At 33.8% G+C, this 21523-nt stretch overlaps 1 pseudogene; it reads right to left on the bottom strand.

Annotated features, from left to right (window-relative positions):
* Positions 1–1637: 1637 nt before the first annotated feature.
* Positions 1638–16884, bottom strand: LOC122134741 (annotated as a pseudogene).
* Between the last annotated feature and the right edge of the window lie 4639 nt (positions 16885–21523).

Below are 21523 nucleotides of genomic sequence, written 5' to 3'. Positions count from 1 at the left end.
AAATTTAAGGTCATAAAAAGTCTTAAATTAAATGTCTCAACACCATCCTGTCTCTCAGCTCTGCAGGCCATTCCTTTGACCTCATGGCTTAGTTTTTGCTCTGACATCCATTTCAGCTGTTAAACTTTATATAGACAGGTGTGTGTGCCTTTCCAAATCATGTCCAATCAACTGAATTTTCCACAGGTTAACTCCAGTTGGAGTATAGAAATATCTCAAAGATAATTCAGTGAAACTGGAATGCTCCTGATCTAAATTTAAAGTGTCAAAGCAAAGGGTATGAAGACTTGTGTGATGTTATTTTTTCAGTGTTTCCTTTTTAATAAATTTGCTAAGTTGTGATAAATCCAGTTTTTGCTTTGTCATTATGGTAAGAGGGGTGTAGATTTATGTGAAAAAGAAGAATTTTAAAGCAGTTTAACATAATAACACATAACAAAATGTGAAAAAATTTAAGGGGTATGAAGGCTTTCTGTAGGCACTGTATGCGTAAGTGGTTCATTTTGTTGTTGTTGCTTTTATTTTGTGTATTTTTTTTTTTTTTATTATTATTATTATTATTATTATTATTATTAAGGAATTATGTATTTGTTTAATTGTATACACTTCATTATTGTCCTAACCCTAAACATACCCATTGGCAACCTTGTTGAAATATTTAACCTAATTTATGTCAATATAGTCTGCATATATTCTAGTTTTAAATTCAGTTTTCTTGGAAAGAAAGTTTTGTTGATTTATTTAAATTTATTTTTGTTATTTTATTGTTTATATATTCTAGTTTTAAATTCGTGTGGACCGCCACATGTGCAGTTTGAGAACGATTGCAAAATTGGTAAAAAAGCAAAGACTCTGTAAAATAATTTGAATACAAAAGACTCATTTACAACATATATAACAACTCAAACACATGAGGCTGTGTTTGCAGTTATTCTTGCACAGCTAAATAGGCTAAATGGAGATTGCTGACACCCCCTCGATCACTCAAGTTCAGATTGCAGCCTATTGCAGGAACATTAGGTTGTTTTTGTTCAGACTAATGTGAAAATCAACTCAACCTCAAACACACAGAGCTGCAAATGTGAACTGATGGGTCAATAAGAAGATAATTTGTTATAAAAATCTAAACAGTAAAATGTTATTTAATTAATATATTAATTTGATAATAATTGTTTAAATCAATATTATAATTAATACTTCTGACTCATCTATTCTCTTAAGGCTGAAATGTGAACTGTATCATTTTATAAAACTTTTTGTTTTTGTGAAAACTTGTATCTGAACTGTAAATCATGCTTTTTACGGTCATTTTACAGTTTAATAGTTTACCAAAGACATTGCCCTACCCCACTCATATGGTATTAATTTTATTTGTGCAGGCCTTAAAAAAGGTCTTAAAAAGTCTTAAATTTGAGCTTAAAAATCCTGCAGAAACCCTGTTTCAGCTTTTAAACCATTAATAAGAAGATGGATGAGTCTAAAGTATCATATTATTACTCTATTAATTAAATGACATCTAAATATATTTTACTGTCTTAATTGTTTAGATTTTTATATATGCGTTATCTTCTTGTCGATCCACTAGTTTCACATTTACAACTCTGCGTGTTTGCAACATAAACATGGTTGATGTTGATTTTTACATTGGTCTGAACAAAAACAGCAGAAGAGCTCAATGAAAATGCACAGTTATTCTCTGCCAGCAGGTGGTGCTTTTGGAACGTTTGAAGTTTAATCGTCCTTTCTGTCCCCAAATTTAAGACCACTTGAAATCACAATTAAGACTTTCTTGTACCATTTAAGACTTTTGTTGGCCTTTAAATTTGATACAACTAAATTTAACTTTTTAAGGACCCATGGAAACCCTAAGAATTGTTCATATTTTTCTATAACACTTTTAATTAATGTGTTCGATAAGATAAGTCTCTTAATGATTAGAGAGTAAAACTAGTCCCAGTTCCCGAAACTTCCTGAAAGATCTGGTCTTAGATGTGAAGGTGCTAGATTTCTGACGTATAATGTAGTCAAACAGCTACTGAAGCGTAAGGGGCTAAAACAACTCTCCAGATGAAATATGAGCCAATGTGTCTTCATCATATTCTGCATGTCTTATCTTCTCTCCATGTAGTTTTGCACTGCCTGGTTGAATACAGCAAGAAAAAAAGTCTGCGTCGTCATTTAGTTATGCACATACAGTGGAGGCTTGCTCCTGAAAGCCTGGAAAAAGTAAACAGGTGAGAGACAAAAAAAACATTTGAGGAAAAAGTAGGATGCGCTAAGTCAAGATTTCAAAAGATTCAAAGATTTAAATATGAGCTTTAAAAATACATTCTTAAATGCTGTCAGATATAGCCACCAAACTGCATAATTTTACCAAATTGACCTAAAAAAAGCACCTAGTGAAATTCTTTTTATACTGTATTTTATATTACTAATATATACTAAAACAAAGTAAAAAAAAGTATTTAGTTTTTATTTTTTTTAATTAAAAAATATATATTTACTGTAGTTTTATACTGTTTAGAAACATTTAAATTGATTTTTTTATATTAATACATCTTAAATTTAAGTTTAAAATATACTGTGTATACATCTAATGTTAATGTAAACAAAAATGTTTAAGAAATGTAAAAAATATATAAATTATAAAATTTTATATTTTACTGTAGTTTTTTCCACACACATATAAATTATATATTTATATACATATTTTATTACTAATATATAAAAATTTTTTAAAATTAGTAATAAAAGTAATTGAATGTGTCTAAAATATATAAAACATTTAAAAATAAAATGTGTATATTTTATTGTAGTTTTTTGAACATATTTAAATAGATTTTTTTATATTTACTAATATGAATTGTATATGTTCTAATATAAACTAATATGAATTTAAGTTTAAAGTCTTATATATTCTGTACAAAGTTTTATAAATGCATCTTATTGTAATAGTTTACAAAATAATTTTTAATAAAAAAAAAATAAAAATCTTTATTGGTTCCTTCAAGTCGGGGTGCCCAACCACTTTTCCTGGAGATTTACCTTCCTGCAGATTTCAGTTCCAACCCTAAATAAAAACACACCTGTCTTCAGGTCCCAATTAGTTGGTTTATTTATGTTTGATCGGGGTTGGAGCTGAACTCTGCAGGAAGGTAGATCTCCAGGAACAGGGTTGGGCACCCCTGCTTTTAGTGTACATTCAGTGCTTACTGTGACTATTTCCATGAGTTCAGACAAGCAGGATTCCTGAGGCATTGAGCATCCATGCCACTCAAAACAGGACTGTTTCGTGAATCAATGAATAAATCCTTTTCCATTGCACAACATCACCACACTAACACCTAACCTATGTTTTCCATATTCCACCTCTGCAAGAATCATCTTACACATGGGCTTTCAGATAGGCCTCGCCTACCTGTCCATACAGCCCCCCTTTTCCAATCAGTACGCCCATGTCTTTAGTGTCCTCGAAGATCTCAGCCATGGCCTCAGAAGGGAGTGGGTCCCTGCTGACCTACACATGGGTTTGAGAGAGCTGTCAGTGGGGTTTAAGGAGAATGATTTCAGGTATGCTGAAACAAGCTTTGATTGGAAAAATCAGCTTTTTTTTTCAGTTCAGTTGACTGAATTTCCAGTCTAATCACAGTGAAATCTGCTGAGTGGAGTGTGTTCTGAGAATGTTCATACATGTCTCATTGCTCTCTGCTCTAGTTACTGGATAACACATCTTCTAGCTTATTTCCTATGAGGAAAATGACAAACACTCCCAAAAACACTCACAAAAACAAAGTCAAAATACTTTTTTTATGGTCTTCCTGAATTTTCTTCTGTTTTTTCAACTGTTCCTCTAGTTTTTGCTTGCTAGAATCATTATTTTGTGATTGGTGTTATTGTGGTTGTTGTAGAATAACCCCTCACCTTTTTTATAATAATATTATTTATTTTTTTTTATTATTTTTTTTATTTTTTTTTGTAACTGTATATTGGAAAGGTAAAAGCAATGTAACTGTGCCTAATGAGAGGCAGTTTCCATCATTAAAGCTCCATGCAGAGAGACAAATGCACCACCAGATGTCTTTGTGTATTCAAGACATTAGTTCAGGTAGCTCGAAATGTTGTTACTCCGAGTTACACGATCCTTCAGCTGACAACTGAATACACGTGCTATTGTAAAGTGGAGAGGTTGTACTTCTGGATTCTTGCAGAAATTTGGTAAAATGCACGAAATCAGAGGCAAACTGGTGCTCATTCACACGAGTGACAATCACGCATTGGACCTGTCAGCAATTCAAATCCTGCTGTGTGAATTGAGTTCTGACTGAAAAATACATCAGCGACGACCAACAGTCAATGAGAGAGCAAGATACAGGGCAGCAGGAAGTTCAGGGAGGGGTTATTTCCTTATCACTTCTCGTGTGTGTTTGGTTATGAAACGTAGTTTGCAGACCAGACAGAGTTGTCAGCTATTCACATCATTCTGAGAAAAAAGTAAGAATTGCTAGATATAAACTAAAAATTCAGAGATATAAACTCACAATTCTAAGGAAAAAGGCAGAATTGTGAGAGAAAAAGTCACAATTACCTTTTATATTTTTTTTATTATGAGATATAACTCAAATTTTTCCAAAATGTGAAATATAAACTCAGAAAAAAACAATTGTTAGATGTAAACTCAGTTTTAGAGGCAAAAATGTCAGAATTCAAAGCTATAGACTCAAAATTACAATAAAAAAGTCTGAAGTGTGACCTAACATGTTGCAATTACCTTTTTATTTTTTATTTTTATCCTGTGATTGATCAAATCAGTAGTATAATATGAATAAAAGTTACATCTGTTGAACTTTAATGTCTGCTTCTTTCACCTTGTCTTTGACCATCTCCACCCCGATTTGAAGCCCTTTTCCTCTCACGTCACCGATGATTTCGTACTTGTCCCTGAGTTTGGCCAATTCAGTCAGCAGGTATGTCCCCACATCAGCACTGTTCTCCTGCATCTTGTCCTCTTTTATTGTCTAAAAGCAATATACATTTAATTATTAGTATTATTTAAGTATTATTAGCTAGTATAAATGATTTGATACAGTGAATAAAACTGCACTAAAATCCAATTATTAAAAACTTACACAAATTACAAGCAAGTAACAAGTGGAGTAAATTAGAAACTGCATCTCTGTCATGTTCCCATAGGTCCCATTTTATTTTATATTTTTATTATTATATTTTTTTTATTGTAAACCATTGATACTATATTGTTTTAGTTATATTTTTACTAATATTTTATACTTTTATTTTTGTAGTTTGTAATTTATTATAACAATTATAGTTTACATAGATTCATAATGTCACTTAGAACATTTTGTTCACTATTACTGATACCAGATATTTTAGATTATTTTGTTAACCCTTGATCTTTTTATTTATTTGAATTAGATTTAATATTATTTTATTTTATACTGTTATTTAGATATTTTTACTAGTCTATGATGTACTGTATTATCTCAGTAACATTTTATTTACTATTGCTGATATTAGATATTTTATGTACATATATTTTTGTACAAATTTATCTCACAAACATACATTTACATAGTTTATTTCATTTTTATTACTTTTTTAAGTTTATAATTTATCACACTCAAAATGACAATGTATGCATTCCCTATTGTTTACACCAATGTAACTGTACACAGTCCTGAAAGATAAAATGATCTGTACTTACATCTAGCACTGATGAGGCAACTGCACAGGCTAATGGGTTTCCTCCAAATGTGTTGAAATGAACTCCCTTCGCTAATGAACTGGCAATCTCTGCAAAAAATGCATGCAACCCACTCACAAGATGTTTTTTTTTTATTACTCATTTGGCACTAATTTAGGTACACTCATATTTTTAGACATTTTTATATATTAAATAAATCTACTTAGGTTTTGTACCTGACCCACTCTTTCTAGGAATATGAACTCATTGCTTGATCCACATGTGTGCGTGAGGTGAATGTGACCCTGTGGTACCTCATTAGAACCATTATCTCAGATCTACTTAATATTAGGGATGTAACTTCACTCAACTCACCAATGTGATACAATTCACCATACGATTTTCTCACATTCTTTTTTTTTTTTTAACAAAATGAGATTTAAGACAAATTATAAATGATAAAGTGTTTTTATTATTTCTCAGACAAACTGCTGCATATTTCTTTGGGAAACGGAAATATATTTTATGTCAAATAACGACTAAAGTGAGATTTTAAGACAAATCCTAAACCGAATAAATGAATAATACAAATAAAATAAATCTCTTCTTATAAGTACATAAGTAACAGTTAGATTAATTACAGGCTGAACTGTCTGTAGCTGTTTAAAATTAGAGGCAAACACTGCATTTTAATCACAAATGCAGTGGTTGCCCCTGAGTGTGTGTGTGTGTGTGTGTTCACTACTCACTGCTGTGTGTGTGCGCACATGGATGGGTTAAATGCATAGCACAAATTTCAAGTATGGGATATCAACTTGGCTAACTTTACATGTCTCTTTCACTTCTCTTCACTTCAGCATTAGCAGTTTTTTATTTAAATTAGACTGTATAATTTTAACATTTGAAGCAAAAACAGAATGATCTGACTTTAGCTTTGTGAAATTATGCTACCCTTACAAACTTGTCTTATACAGCCGACGGGTGCATGAAGTATGCAAATTCACTCAGACATGGCAGTGGCGCTTATGGAAAAGCAGCGTTTTACTTTCTGGTTACCACCGCTGGTAACATGGTTAAAGCTGTTTACAAAAAAGAAGATTACAAACAAAAAAAGCATTGGGCCTCATGGTTACCGTTTGTGTAAATCGTTTCTTAAATAGCTGTTCTGACATAAACTTTTCGAATTCATGAAATGTTCATATTTTTTCAAAATGTTAGTTGGGTACGAAAGAAAATGTCACCCTGCTCCCTACCATGTGTAAATGGTGCATAAAACGTTCTGTGTTCTTTTTGGCAAACCAATGACACTGAATTTTGATGCACTGCCATAATAATTACAAGGTCATTTGCTCTTGCCCTTTTTTTGAAAAGGTTTTTTTTGGTTGTTTTTTTTTTTGATTTGATCATTTGAACGCCGCGCTCGTCACTGTAACTATTTACCCAGCTATAAATAGAAGACGGTTGGGACAAATAGCGACCAACCATCCTGCTAGTACAACAATTCAATATTACTGGTAACTGCTTTTTTATATTTAGTAAAATTCTTTAAAATGAGATACTATAGTAATACATTGTCACCGTGGATATTCCAAATCATAGCAACTAAAGCTTCTCAGCTGGAAAAACGCTGTGCCACAAAAGCATTCCCAGCACCACCAGCTGGTCGTTTACAGAAGAGCGCCTGACATTTTTTCAGCTGGCTAAAAACTCTTTGGTGGACATGTTATTGAATATTTATTGTTAGGCATATGGCCTATTATATACTGAAGCCAAACCTGAGAAAGTAGACCAGAATATTCCACTGTGTTCCTGGACACGCAATTTATGTAGCTGTAATTTATAGGCAAGGATTATGCAAATTGTGAATGAGCATGCACAAGCGCCCTATTTACCAATGATTGGAATTCATTAACATACATGTTTAACTAACAAATCAGACGTTTACGAAGCGTTTGTGAATCCGGAAGAAAGTTTTCGGGGAGGTCTGTTTTATGCGCAAATTACTCAGAATTTACTCATATTTACGAATGTTTCATGAATTAGGCCCATTGTGCGGAGGTAAGATGAAAAGAAAATTCCATCTAAACTTTTCTTAGGATAGTCAGTTCCCCGCTATCATTCATATAAACCCTGCCCCCAACTGTATTGCGATCCATTCCGCATCTCAACCGACTTGAATCGTCAAATATTTTAATCTTTTTTCAACTGGTTTGGGGTGCATAGTTACATCCTTAATTAATATGTGACACATTCTCATTTACACAAATTCAAAGGTTTTGAAGGTATCCACCTTATGTTTCCCGCAAGAGTGGGTGTGGCCATTTGTAAATTCAATGTGCAGGGCTTCCAGCTATTTCTAGCTGTACAAAACAGCTCGTTTTGATGCTTGATATTGCAAACTAGTGTGTCTTATCATTTTAATGTTTTATCTTAATTGCAAACATACTGTTTTGTAGTGCAGTATGACTGTTTACTGCACTGTGCTATTTCCCTACAGCGGCTAATGAAACAGAAGTCTCGCACATTTGCTGCAGAAATTTTTTTAGTTTTTTTTTTTTTTAATTATTTCTTTGTTGGCGTGTTGGCTTTTTTGTTTTTTGATTAATTAAGGTTAATTTTCATTATTTTAAACTGAAAGTCCAGACATGAGACAAGGATGTGCTTTTGTAATTTTAATTAATTTTTTAAAACTATTTAAATTAGTAAAAAGCAATCATTTAAATTATTTAAAATAATATATTTTTTATTTCCGTTTTAGTCATTTTAGTTATAAAAATTAAACTTATTTTATTACAGTTATGTCCCAAGGTAAGTTATAAAAATTAAACTTATTTTATTACAGTTATGTCCCAAGGTAACGATTCTTATTTTCATGCAAGTTTTTAATCTAATATTTATATCACATTTCATAAATGTATTTAATTTATTTTATTTCATATTTATTTATACAGCTTTATATTTAATTTAAATGAAGGTACTGAAATGCAGGTACAAATCAGTAAGGTTTTTATAGGTTTTTTTTTGATTTGTGTATGAGGAAATATTGTTTAGGTTTTAGTTTTTGGTAGTAGTTTTGTGTCAAATGTTCTTTTTTATATAAAGAATATCCGGCTGCATTTAATGAGTGCAGAGCTTACAGTATATGAAACACTGGTACTCAAGCAGAGATTTTCAAAATCACAAAGCACTGAGGTTAACACAACAGTTAGCCTATTAAAAGCTTTAAAAAAAGTTTTAAGTTAGAATTAGAAGTTAATTTTTCTCTAAGAATAATTCTATTGAGTGCAATTGACTTTGGATTCAACCTCACCACTGTGTTCATAGTGCTGATTAATTCTGCTTCCTGTTTGACCATTCTCTTCTAGCACAGTCTCTCATTAAGCTTTGAAGAATAAGACTCATTTAAAACACCTCAGACGCACAATAAGCTCATCTAAATTTCACTCTAGCCTCACCTGCTGTGGTCACTACAGCCCCCATCGGGAAGCCGTTTGCTATGCCCTTTGCCATGGTAACCATGTCTGGTAGGACATTATGTCCCTGGAAACCCCAAAAGTGGCTTCCTGTGCGGCCAAAGCCAGTCTGGACCTAAGAGAACCAAAAACACCAACAAATCTGCAATAAATAATAATTTTATTCCGTAATCAAGCAAGCGTTTGCATTTTACAAAGCCTTAAACAAAACAAATTGGTTATATTTTGAAAGTATTTTTTGTGTCAGAATATTTTTTTTTTTTTGGACCTCAGTTTTTGAGTTGATTTTGACATCTATTTGTTGATTTCTTAATTGACCAAAAGTTAAGATAAGATACTTTATCTTATATATATATATATATATATATATAATATATATAATATATAAGATAGTATATATAATATAATCATAGATATTATATAAAAATTGGATTAAAACTGTGAAATAATCAATATTGGTTGCATACGTCAAACTGTTTCATATACTGTATTTTAAAAATAATGGGCAATATGCACCAAACACAGTGTTGTCACATGATCATTTAATGTTGCATTTTAATTAAGGGAGCAGCATCTAGTTATCATCTTAAAAATAAACAATTAAAAACACTTATTTTGCATATTTCATTTTGTGTAAAAATGTCTAAGGATCTGTTTATATAAAAACAATGTACTAAAAACACAAAGTTTTTCCTTTGCATTTTTCGCATACAAGTGACAACATTGTTAAAACAATGCCCATTCACATGGATCCATGAAAATGACTTAAAACATTGTATTACGCATGCCAGGCGAGTTGGCGATGTCACTTTGTAAAGTAAATGTCTGTTTACAGCAAGAATGATAACTATAAAGACAACTAAAAGAATACTATATTAGCATCCACACCAGTGGACAATATCGGCTGTTTATTCCAAGCGCATGCTCGTCTGCCACTTTAAATTCTCGAGCTCTTCACAGGGTTGATTCTGATTGGCTGTCAATGTTTTTATCATTCATCAGCTAGAAAAAAAACGTTGTGAAAGTGATTCCAATGATACCGTTTCTCTGTGCCTTTATCGTTATAGCTGTTTACACAGAGACTATAAGAGTATAGTTTTCAAAAAAAAAAAAAAAAAGAAAACTTTTTTTTTTTTTTTTTTGCATTTTCAGGAACAAAAACACTCTTGTCATATGAATAAATGGCCAAAACGCATTAAAGGTTTTTTTGTTTTTAGTTGAAACCAGTGTCATGTAAACACTCCCAAACATGGGGTCACTGGAATGAGTTCATGCTGGTTCATTTACCTACAATTTGGGGCGGGGTTAAACAGGTGTTTCTGTTTACTTCACTAGAGTCATACCCTCTGTTTGGTTTTGAAAATTTGGGACTATCTAACAAACCAACCCTGTGTTTTTAGCTTCACCGATATACAGAATGGGATTTAGAAACAAATTCTTCAGACCTCATCTGCTATACAGATTCCTCCTTTCTCCCGAACAAGCTGGTAGGTGTCTTTCAGGTAATTTTTTGGGAACTGAACAGCTCCACTGTTACCCTTGTAGAAAGATAAAAACAATAATCATGATATAACGTGCCACATGTTAATATTTGGGAGCAATGAGTTAGTGCTAGTGGAATATTTAGTCAGTGCTGGAAATTACACTATATATATGGCGACAGAATATACAGTAGAGATTACAGTTATTTTCACCTTTACTAACTTCTACCAGCAAAGTGCTGGGTTATGACTGTAATTTTGTTTGCCAGTGTTTGTTTCAATGACAACTAATATGGCCTTGTTAAACTCCTAGAAATATAGGTTCCAGAAAAAAACCTTCTAGGTTCCCCAAAGAACCATTTTTACTTCTCTAAAGAACATTTTGATCAATAGAATAGGGCTGTGTAAAAAATCGAATGTGATTTTCATGCGCATCTCCTCAGTAAAGGCGCTCCTGTGATTAGTAGTATATCTCCAGCACTTGCGTTTAGATCAGGATTGCCAGGTTTTCAAAACCTGCCCAATTGCTTCTCAAAACTAGTCCAATCGCATTTCGTTTCGGGCGATAAAAATACATGTTTTTGGCAGGGTTCCCTTGGTAATATTCACATTTTAGGGGCTAAATATCACGTTTTTGGTATTGGGGTCGCTTCAACCCGCGAACATGAAAAACAACCACAGACTTGGCAACATTGGTTGGCATTTACTACACAGAGCCGTAATTCACTGACAATCGACACAAAATCGATTTTAAAATCGCAGGCGATTCTTTGTCGATTCTGAAAGCGATTTTGTGTAGCTTGTCGGTGGACTACGGCTCTGTGTAGTAAATGCCAACCAGTGTTGCCAAGTCTGCGGTTGTTTTTCATGTCTGCGGGTTGAAGCGACCCCAATACCAATAACGTGATATTTAGCCCCTAAAATGCGAATTTTACCAAGGCAACCCTGCCAAAAAATTTATATTTTAACCCCGGGATGCAATTTTTGGAATTCCTGGAAACGCAATTGGGCTAGTTTTGGACTAGTTTTGAGAAGCAACTGGGCAGGATTTGTTGTGAAAACCTGGCAACCCTGATCTTAACGCACGTGCTGGAGATATACTACTAATTACAGGAGCATCTTTACTGATGAGATGCGCATGAAAATCGCATTCGATTTTTTGCACAGCCCTACAATAGAAAGGTCACATGGATGGAAAAGGTTCTTCATGGAACCATAGATGCCAGTAAAGAATCTTTATTTGTAAGAGTGTATATGCTGTATGTGTATGTATACAGCTGCCTACATAAAGAATTGCCTTTAAAGTCAATAAAGTTAATTAAGTAGAGGTGAATTATGCAGATTACTCAACTTGTCAGCCACTTTTGCAACTGGACAAGAAACTGTCTTTTATGTATCTTGAGAGCTGATTTAGTCCTGATCTTTAAAGACACTCAGTTTATATTTTCATAGCATTTATGTTTAATCTGATTCCATTCATACTTGAGTTTCAATGTCAGGTGTGGTGTTAATCAAACCTGGATGGGGTTCTGTAAAGAAAGCAGCAATACGATCGGAACGGTTTTGTGGCGAACATCTCTTTGAGCTCACGAATATACATGTCATTGGCCTGACAGTGACCTGAGAACAGAGAGAAAGAGATTCATCTACACTATGTGACATTTGTGTTAACAAGTAGATTTTGACATTTTCTGAAGAAAAGCGTGCAAAACTTGTGGGTGCCTGCTGATACTTTAGGAGTGGTTTTCCACGTTGCTAGGATGTTATTATTAATGCTGGCCTACAAGAAACACTAATTACAGTGAAGAGTAGTTAACAAGCTCTGATCATGTGTTGTGTGGTTATTTTTTTAATATAGTAGCTGCTGTTAATGTGTGACCTGATGAGATAATCAGACCTTGCATTTTAAACACACTGTTCTGAGCTATTTAACAGGGAATCATTGATTTCATGTGAAATTTACAAAAAGAAACAGTTTTTCTTTATTTTTCAGATTTTGCTACAGGTAGGCAAGGAAATTTTACAGGACTACACCACACACAGAGACACTTTTTTCCTTTTATTTAATATTTTTTTATCCCTTTCAAAACATTTGGTTTAATGTTAGGCTGTAGAATTTATAATGGAGTATTACCGTTATATATAAATAGTAGAAGTCTATGATATGTCCTCATTAAGCTAGCGTATGTCTGTATGTACCTGGGGAGCAGCTGCATTCTCGGATGGTTTGAACTGGGGAGTCTCTACAGTGGCTTCCTTCCCAGAGGCCCCTGAACACATCCGGGCACATGGTCTACGTACAATGAACACAACCCACATAGGAACAAAAATTAAATATATATTAAAGATTTGCAAGAAAAAAATCCACAGCTCAAACACATACTATTACAATATGCTTTTCAAATATGATAATGCAAAATGTGTAAATACTGAAAATTTAATTTTCTTATTCTTTATTATAGCTTGTTTTCCATTACTTGAGAAATAGACTTAATTTTTTTTATGCTTTTGGAATTTTTTTTACCTTGTTGAAATCATAAAGCTTAAATGTTATGCTTAAACTATTAAAATACTTTTTGCAATTAAGAAAAAAAAAAACTTAATTCAAAATATATTAAAGACTTATCTTACTCAAGTTTGCTTTACAATATTCATATTTTGAATCTTTTTGAAAATACCTTTTTTTATATATATTTGCAAAGGCACTCAGATCATTAAACAAAATGCTGCAATAAAATACAATCATCTTTTGTTATTCAAACCTCATGAGGTCTGACAGTAATTCTGTTAATTTTGCATTAAACAAAAACACCAACATTGGTTATGATGTTTCCTCTTCTAATGCGATTTGTGGACTTGACCCGGAGGAATATTACATTATAAAGCAGGTAGCAGACAGGAGAGATGTGTGTGTGTGTGTGAGACATACATTATGGCAGCCCATAGAGGAGGGGATGGGATATTTGTACTTGTGGTTGGCCGTCAGACCAATCGCTTGTGGACTGCCACCATGATAAGAACCCCTGAACACACAAACACAAATGATGCTGTGATTATCTATGGCTGTGCAGGGCTGCTTGATCTGTCAGCAACAGCTTTCCCAAGAACTCGCCATCTTCCATTTGTTCAGAAATTGGCAAATAAGGTAAATCACCTCAGTGTGATGACGTCAAAGTTTCCTGTGTGAAGCCGGGCCATTAGTACTGCAAGGTCATTAGCCTCCGAGCCACTGTTGGTAAAATAGACAACCTAGAAATGAAGACCATTATGATATTAATGCTAATGCTTCCGCTTGTTTGAGGTTGGTAAATTTATTTCCATGTTTTTGAAAGAAGTCTCTTATGCTGCATTTATTTGATCTAAAATACAGCAAAACCATAATATTGTGGAGTATTAGTACAATTTAAAATAACTGTTTTCTATTTTAATTTATTGATTTTACATTTTAAAATATATTTTATTTATTTGATGGCAAAGTATCATTACTCCAGGCTTCAGTGTCACATGATCCTTCAGAATCATTTATTGATTTTTAAAAACAGTTGTTCTGGTTTATATTTTTGTGGAAACCATGATCTTTTTTCCCCCCAGGATTCTTTGATGAATAGAAAGAACAGCATTTATTTGAAGTAGAAAACATTTGTACCATTATACGCTTATTTACTCTCACTTTTAATCAATTTAATGTGTACTTGACTTCTTCCTGATTAAAAGTATTAATTTCATTTTTTTTTTAACTGTCCTCAAACGTTTAATTGGTAGTGTATGCCAAAATGTGCATTCCAACTTTCTGATGCCATGGACCCAAAATATGATGATCCTCTTGTGAGGAGCCCCATTCCTAAAATATAAAGGCTGCTATGTAATAATAATAATAATAATAGTAATAATAATATATGGCTCTATCAATCATACAGTACCTTCAGTGGGTCTGGCAAAAGGGAGGCTAGTTTCTCCGCATACTCCTGCATTTGTGGATTCACATAAATGGATGTCGTGTGCCATAAACGCCTCAGCTGTTTCTCAGCCATCTCTGTCACTTTCCTGCAACCATATTCAAACTTCTAATTAAATTTTAGAAACCATTCAACTTTGTAATCAAAAACTAAAAACAGCAGCCCATGTAAGAGCTCAGGGCAATAACACAACAAATCCATATGCATTAATCTAATTACAGTTTAGTAATTTATTTAATTTCAAGCTAACTGTAATGCACATAAAAGAAACACAAATGTTGCATGGCAACAAATTGAACCTTACGGGTTGCAATGTCCTACACTAACAGTAACAATCCCCGCAAACAAGTCCAGATAGCGTCTTCCATCCACGTCCCACAGCCACTGCATGTAACCATGGTTTATGAAGACTGGCTTCTTGTAGTATGTTACCTTCATAATCATGGGGTTGCAGTTGTGTTTCCTTATGTCTAGTAAACGGTCTTTAGACATGCCCTAAAGGAGAGATTCATTCATGTTTAAAAATTATTTGATTTCTCTCTGATGATTATTCTAATAAATGCCCTCAGATATATTTTATTTATCTGTGTTTATTATTGTAATAAATGAGAGATTCATGAATCTGGGGCAGGACAGGTTGGGGGGTGTTTCACTGCTGATTTTTGGGACAAAGCACACCTGGGCAGAGATACATTTAGTGGTCAGTAAATCCATAGAGGCAGTTTATATGCCAGCTCTTTATGCAAAAAGGCGGAATGTTGGTGCTTGTGACATTCATCCACTTAAGCGGATATGTTGTGGCTTGCTCAAAGCATTCTAGTAAGGAGTGCAGCTAAGACGCGAGTGGTTTATTGATTTATATGGTTTGTTGTTTGAGGGATATTGTAGGATTTTTATTCTGGTTTCTGTATTGTTTTGAATTTCTTTCTTTATGTAATTTAGTAATGGTTATTTGTTTGTATGATCTTAGGTGTGTTAAATCGTTGTTGTATTTGTATTAATTAGTATTTGATTTGTTTGTTTCATGGTTTATTTATATTATGTTTTGTGTTTGTTTTCTTTATACAAAGCTCCTACAGTGATTCGTGATGTCATATGGCATTTAACGGTGATTACTGCAATCTACGGTGACGGATCTTTAATAAAGCTCATTATGAATCATCAGTCAAAGAGTTCAACATTTTTTAAGCCAGGAAGCTACACAGCTTGTGAGCCACAAATACCAAAATGAGTGGCTTACTGCACTAAAATGTTCAAATACATACAAAATTATGTCAAAATGCCCGTCTTGGCGAGTATCCAGTTAAACACACTCAGTTTTGGAACGTTAAATAGTTGAGAAAGAGAAGGTATGTGGTGTAACGGTATAGGGTTCGTGGATAAACTCTTAAAGGGACTGCAGTCCAATATTACTCACTGCTGCTGTCTGTCATGTTAATCAAAGAACAAAAGACAACAGAAAAATCACTTTCTGCTCTTGCCTGAATACTTTTTGTAACTTAAATGGGGAAGCCATTAATTTGTATTTAACATTTTACCCTTTGTATTTAATTTTTACAATGAAGACAGAAATTACCTTTGATAAAAATTTACATTTGATTACTTCAATTTCTGTAGTATTTTTTTAGCTGAATAAAAACTTACTTTGTTTGTATATGCTGTCAATTATATCTCTTAGGGGAAAAAATCGGAATCGGCAAAAATCGGTATCGGCAGATCACACTAACAAAAAATCGAAAATTGGAATCGGCCAAGAAAATTGCAATAATGCATCTCTAGTCTAAACACATACTTATTTTGCACAAATTGTCAGAACACCATTAGGATTTCGTGATTCGATGGTCCAAAATCCGGACTATAGATTCGTTCAAGTGGAAATATGCAAACACAATTTATGCAACTATATTTTCAAAACTCCACATAAAAGTTTAGGTGTCCTGTATGGGTAGGTTTAGGGTTGTGTTAGGTGTAGATGTTAATAAACCATAAGTTTACATGTAATGTTAGCATTTTTCGTTGTCGAATTGTACTACCCACTGGGTAACATTAGCACAAATGTGAGACAATAATAATCTTACCGCCACCATTGTGGAATTTCATACACGCATCCAACGAATTCCACAGGTCCGTTTTCCCGAACAGAGCCGGACCGTGCAGCCGAGAACAGACTTTATGCATTACTGGTGTTTTTAAGACAAATTCTTCTGCAGCAAATCCACAAATTAGGTGTTGATTGCGGTGTATCCTACCCCAACAGTACAGTGGGAGTGGCAAGCTCTGAAGCTCAGCCAATGGTATGTGGGGGACAAGTCTGTGTCAAGGTAATTTTTCACAGAGAACGGGGAGTGGCAAGCTCTGAAGCTCAGCCAATGGTAGGTGGGGGTAAAGTCTGTATCAAGGTAATTTTTCACAGAGAGCAGGGCTGTTCATTTAAATATTGTGTATTATTCAAAAAATAAATAAATGTAAAGGTCCAGAATATAAAATTTACTGTAGATACTATAATTATATTTTCAAATAAATGGACACTTATATAATATCATAACAAATAATAATTAATTATATATATAATATAACATATATATATATATATATCTATTATATATATATATATATATAGATATATATATATATATATATATAGTCAAGCAATCACTTACAAAACTCTGGAGATACAGCATTTGTTTTTTTTTTTGTGACCAATTAGCAGAAAAAAAAAATATTAAGATAATGATATCATGTTTTTGGTTAAATGTTTTGCAGCAGAATAAAAGCCATTCTAAAAATAACCACTCCAACACATTTGAAGCAATCTGAGCATATGTTTTAATGGTTTTGCTATGTGAATTCACAAATAATGTTTGTTATGGAATAGCAGAACACAAGAAGGATGACACAAGATGTCGTACATAGGTTAACAAACTTGACACCACAAATTTAATTTCAGCAACTCCAGTGTCTTGACAGTAAAGAAAATAGTGACATTTCAACAAGACATTTAATTTAAATAATTCTTTTAGTGAAGAAATGGTTTTGGGTTCGGTAGAATGAAATCAAAACATGATTTCAGTTAATCCCTAAATAAGAATAAAATCATCCTGACTGAAAAGACTGAAATATTATTTCACACTGTTGCCCCACATTAGATTAGATACTGTTACAAACACACGTTTTATAGATTTGCCATTGCCTGAGTTCGAAATCTATTAAAAGAGATTATGCTTTTACATAAAGATTTATTATGCATAAAACAGAGAATGTATGACTGGTAAACAAAGATATAAGAAAATGTTAAGCTACTCACAAATCAACAAAATTAGATGGGTTGATTTATGTATGGCTTAGGCAAACCTAAAAGCTATGTATAAAATATTTAAATATCTGTAGGTTCCATATAAAATGCATTTCTACATTTATATATAACTATTGAATAAAATATTTATCTATACACGTTTGTGTATTATAACTTTAGGTATAAATATCTATATTTGTGCAAATGGCCTTTCCAAAAAATACTCCTCAGTCTGCTTTCAGAGATTCATGCATAAAAATAAGGGACATGTGGAGGTTGACTCTTGCACTTGAAAGGGCTAAAATTTTCCATGTAACTGGTTTAATGGTTAGTGATTAGTACATTAACAACATGACTGTTTGGTTGGATTGAATGCATATATACCTTTTTTAATATCAAAACAAATATGCAGTGTTGAATCAATGGCTACCTATGATTTAAAGATTTACAGACTTGGCATTCATAACCCATCTGACTTCCAAAATACCATGTATCCCTCAGTAAAACAGCATTTAAATTTAGATTTGAATTCTTGGGTTTTGTATCAATGGCTACCTATTTTTTTTTTTTTTTTTTTTATTTTTGTGTTTTTGTTATAGGGCGCGTTGATTTAAATGTAGGGTAGTTTTTGTTGCAGTTGCTGGAATTCATGAATTGTTGTTTTTTTATTGAATAAATGTGAATTATTCTTGCTATTTGGTTATTGACTAACATACATAATTAAGTTTGAAGTTTTTAAAAACTTGTATTAAAGACAAAGGGATCCCATTTCATGTTAAAACCACTCTTTTAAGTGTAAAGAAACAATGTTTGGCATTTATAAGTGCCATCTCATCAAAGTACACAATCTGTCAAAGAAACAAAATAGATGACTTCTCACACTCCATTTTTAGGTTCCCCAACGAGCACTGCAGTCCATAATTCTTAAAATAACTTTTTTTTTCTTAGTGTGGAGAACATTTAAATAACCTAAAGAAGCTTTCCACTATAAAGATGCAATGGAAGGTTCCATGGATGTTAAAGGTTCTTCTTGGAACCTTCAAAACACATATTTTTTCAAGAATCCAGCCTCTTTACAGTGCTTACATAAAAGTTCAGACCTCAGCTCTGAAACAAGTCCCTTACATCTAATACAATCTAATAAAAAGTAAATATTTTTATGAATATAAATCTACTGAAAAAAAAAAAAAAAAAAAACACTGTAGCAAGATCTGAGAGGGTGAATAGTACTGCTTTCAGGGCTTGGCATGAGCTGTTGACAGTTTAGTGGTTTTGTGGTCGGCTTGTTCCAGCTTGTTTGTTTTTGCTGCATTCATGAATTGGACCACTATGTGCTAGTAGGATGGCATTAAGACTGTTGAATCTACACGTTTCCCATCACCCTAATGGCTTCCTGTGGCATCCCACTGTTCGATTGGTGGACAGCAGGTTTGCAGGGGTGAGGTGGCTGCTGGGTTGTGCATTGATCAGTCTGGATGTAATCATCCAAGCACTGATGGGACATATCCCTCTTCAGAAGCAGAGTATTGTTTTATGTCACTTCTTTGACTTTACTGTAGTCCTCCCTTGCGCAATATGACCCCTCAGGTTCATGGTTTGGGTCTGAAAGCGGCCTAAGCAGTAGGGCTGTGACGGTCACCATTTTCTACTTACACCGGCAGTAGTGCGCGTGACGTCACACACTCTATAACAAGCATAATACAAAGTGTAAGTAGACAACGGTGACCGTCACAGCCCTACTGCTACAGGTCTTGCCACGTCCATTGGTGGACTCTGGAGAATCGGGTTCAGGACCCTGGCTTTCACTGCTTTCAGTAGAAGCCCACCTGTTGAGTGCTTCCACTTCCTTCCCGTCCATCCATGCACTTCTCCAAAAGCAGAGTGCGACTGTCGCAGCTTCCCGGCCCGAGTCGATGTCCGACGGGCTTTTGGACTTCATGCAGTCCTCTGATAGATCTTTACCATCCAGTACCAGCTCTTGCTCCTCATTGTCATACACCTCAAGGTACTCCACCAGTAAGTTGTCATAATTGGTGGTTGGAGGGAAACCTTGGATCACCAGAGTATTGAAAACTTGCCTGGATTTCCGCTCTGTAAAAAAAAGCAAGCAAAGTGTTGCAAATTACAGAGTCTACCTGAAAAGCTAACCTAATAATGTTTTACATTTGATTTGGACACAAAGCCTCTTTCTGAGAGATTCATGAGTGATCTTTCTATTACCTTGAGCAATTGTTTGTCGTAATCCTTTTATTTTTTGGTCCAGGAACAGGAGGCAGCAAAACAAAGTTTCACACTGAATACAAATATAAAAATCAACTTTTTGAATTTTATTATGATATTGAAATGGTCAAAGGTGTTTTTCAAAGGTATAAATGCTTTAGTATATTTTGTTGATAAAATGTACTTAATTTGGGAATTAATTTGGTCTTATTTTCTAGGTCAATGCAATGTTAAGAATAAGATCAGTGTCCATTTTAAAAACATACTTTTTATTATTTGTGATCAATAACAGTTTTTGAACAAGGATCTAACACAATAGGACTTATTTACCCATGAACTTGTATATACAGTCTGTATTATATTTTCTTTTATCCTTGTGTAATTATGTTCATGGTCTTTAAAGGAACACTCCCCTATTTTTGAAAATAGGCTCATTTTCCAACTCCTCTAGAGTTAAACAGTTGAGTTTAACCATTTTTGAATCTATTCAGCCAATCTCCGGGTCTGGCGGTAGCACTTTTAGCTTAGCTAAGCATAGATCATTGAATCAGATTAGACCATTAACATCTCACTCAAAAGGACCAAAGAATTTTGATATTTTCCTATTTACAACTTGACTTCCTTCTGTAGCAAGTTATATTGCGTACTAAAATGAAAGGGGAAAAAATTAAAAGTTGCGATTTTCTAGGCCCATATGGCTTGGACCTATACTCTCATTCGGGCGTATTAACAAGGAGCTTTGCTGCCATACAATGGGTGCAGCAGGCACAATGATATTACGAGTGCCTGGAAAATGTCCCGGTTAGTTTGTGTAGCGTTGCAGAGCTGCAACTGGCAAATTTCTGTGCACCGCGTATTATCATTGCTTCCTGCTGCACCTATGCACGCAGCAAAGTTGCTCTAACCATATCGGCCTAGAAATTGCAACTTTTCATTTGTGGCACACCTGACAGAACAACTTGGCATTCTCATAGCTTTGTAATGTTATGGTTGAACCCCCATGTCACATGGATTATTTTACCGATCTCCTTTGCTAATGCTTCTGGATGTTGATCATGGTAGTACCCTTGCTGTCTATGGGAGGGTCAGAGAGCTGTCAGAATGCATCAGAAATATCTTAATTTGTGTTCTGAAGATGAACGGAGGTCTTACAGGTTTGGAAGGACAATCAATGTCAATCAATGACAGAATTTTAATTTTTTAGATGAGCTATCCCTTTAACGACGGGAAAAAAAGGTTGGAGCGGCAGGCACATAGTCCAACAGGGTTGTACCTGTTATCTAGGGGACTGATTGATCGGATAACGATTACCATTCGCCGATAATCACATTGGGATGATTGATCAGTGGTCTCTTTAAAAGGCCAATCTCAAAAAACTGATCTCTGCTTTGGATGATGCT

The sequence above is a fragment of the Cyprinus carpio genome, chromosome A21, assembly GCF_018340385.1.
Source record: "Cyprinus carpio isolate SPL01 chromosome A21, ASM1834038v1, whole genome shotgun sequence".
NCBI lineage: Eukaryota > Metazoa > Chordata > Actinopteri > Cypriniformes > Cyprinidae > Cyprinus > Cyprinus carpio.
Note: the sequence above shows the minus strand (reverse complement) of the source record. Positions and strands in the feature narration are given on the sequence as shown.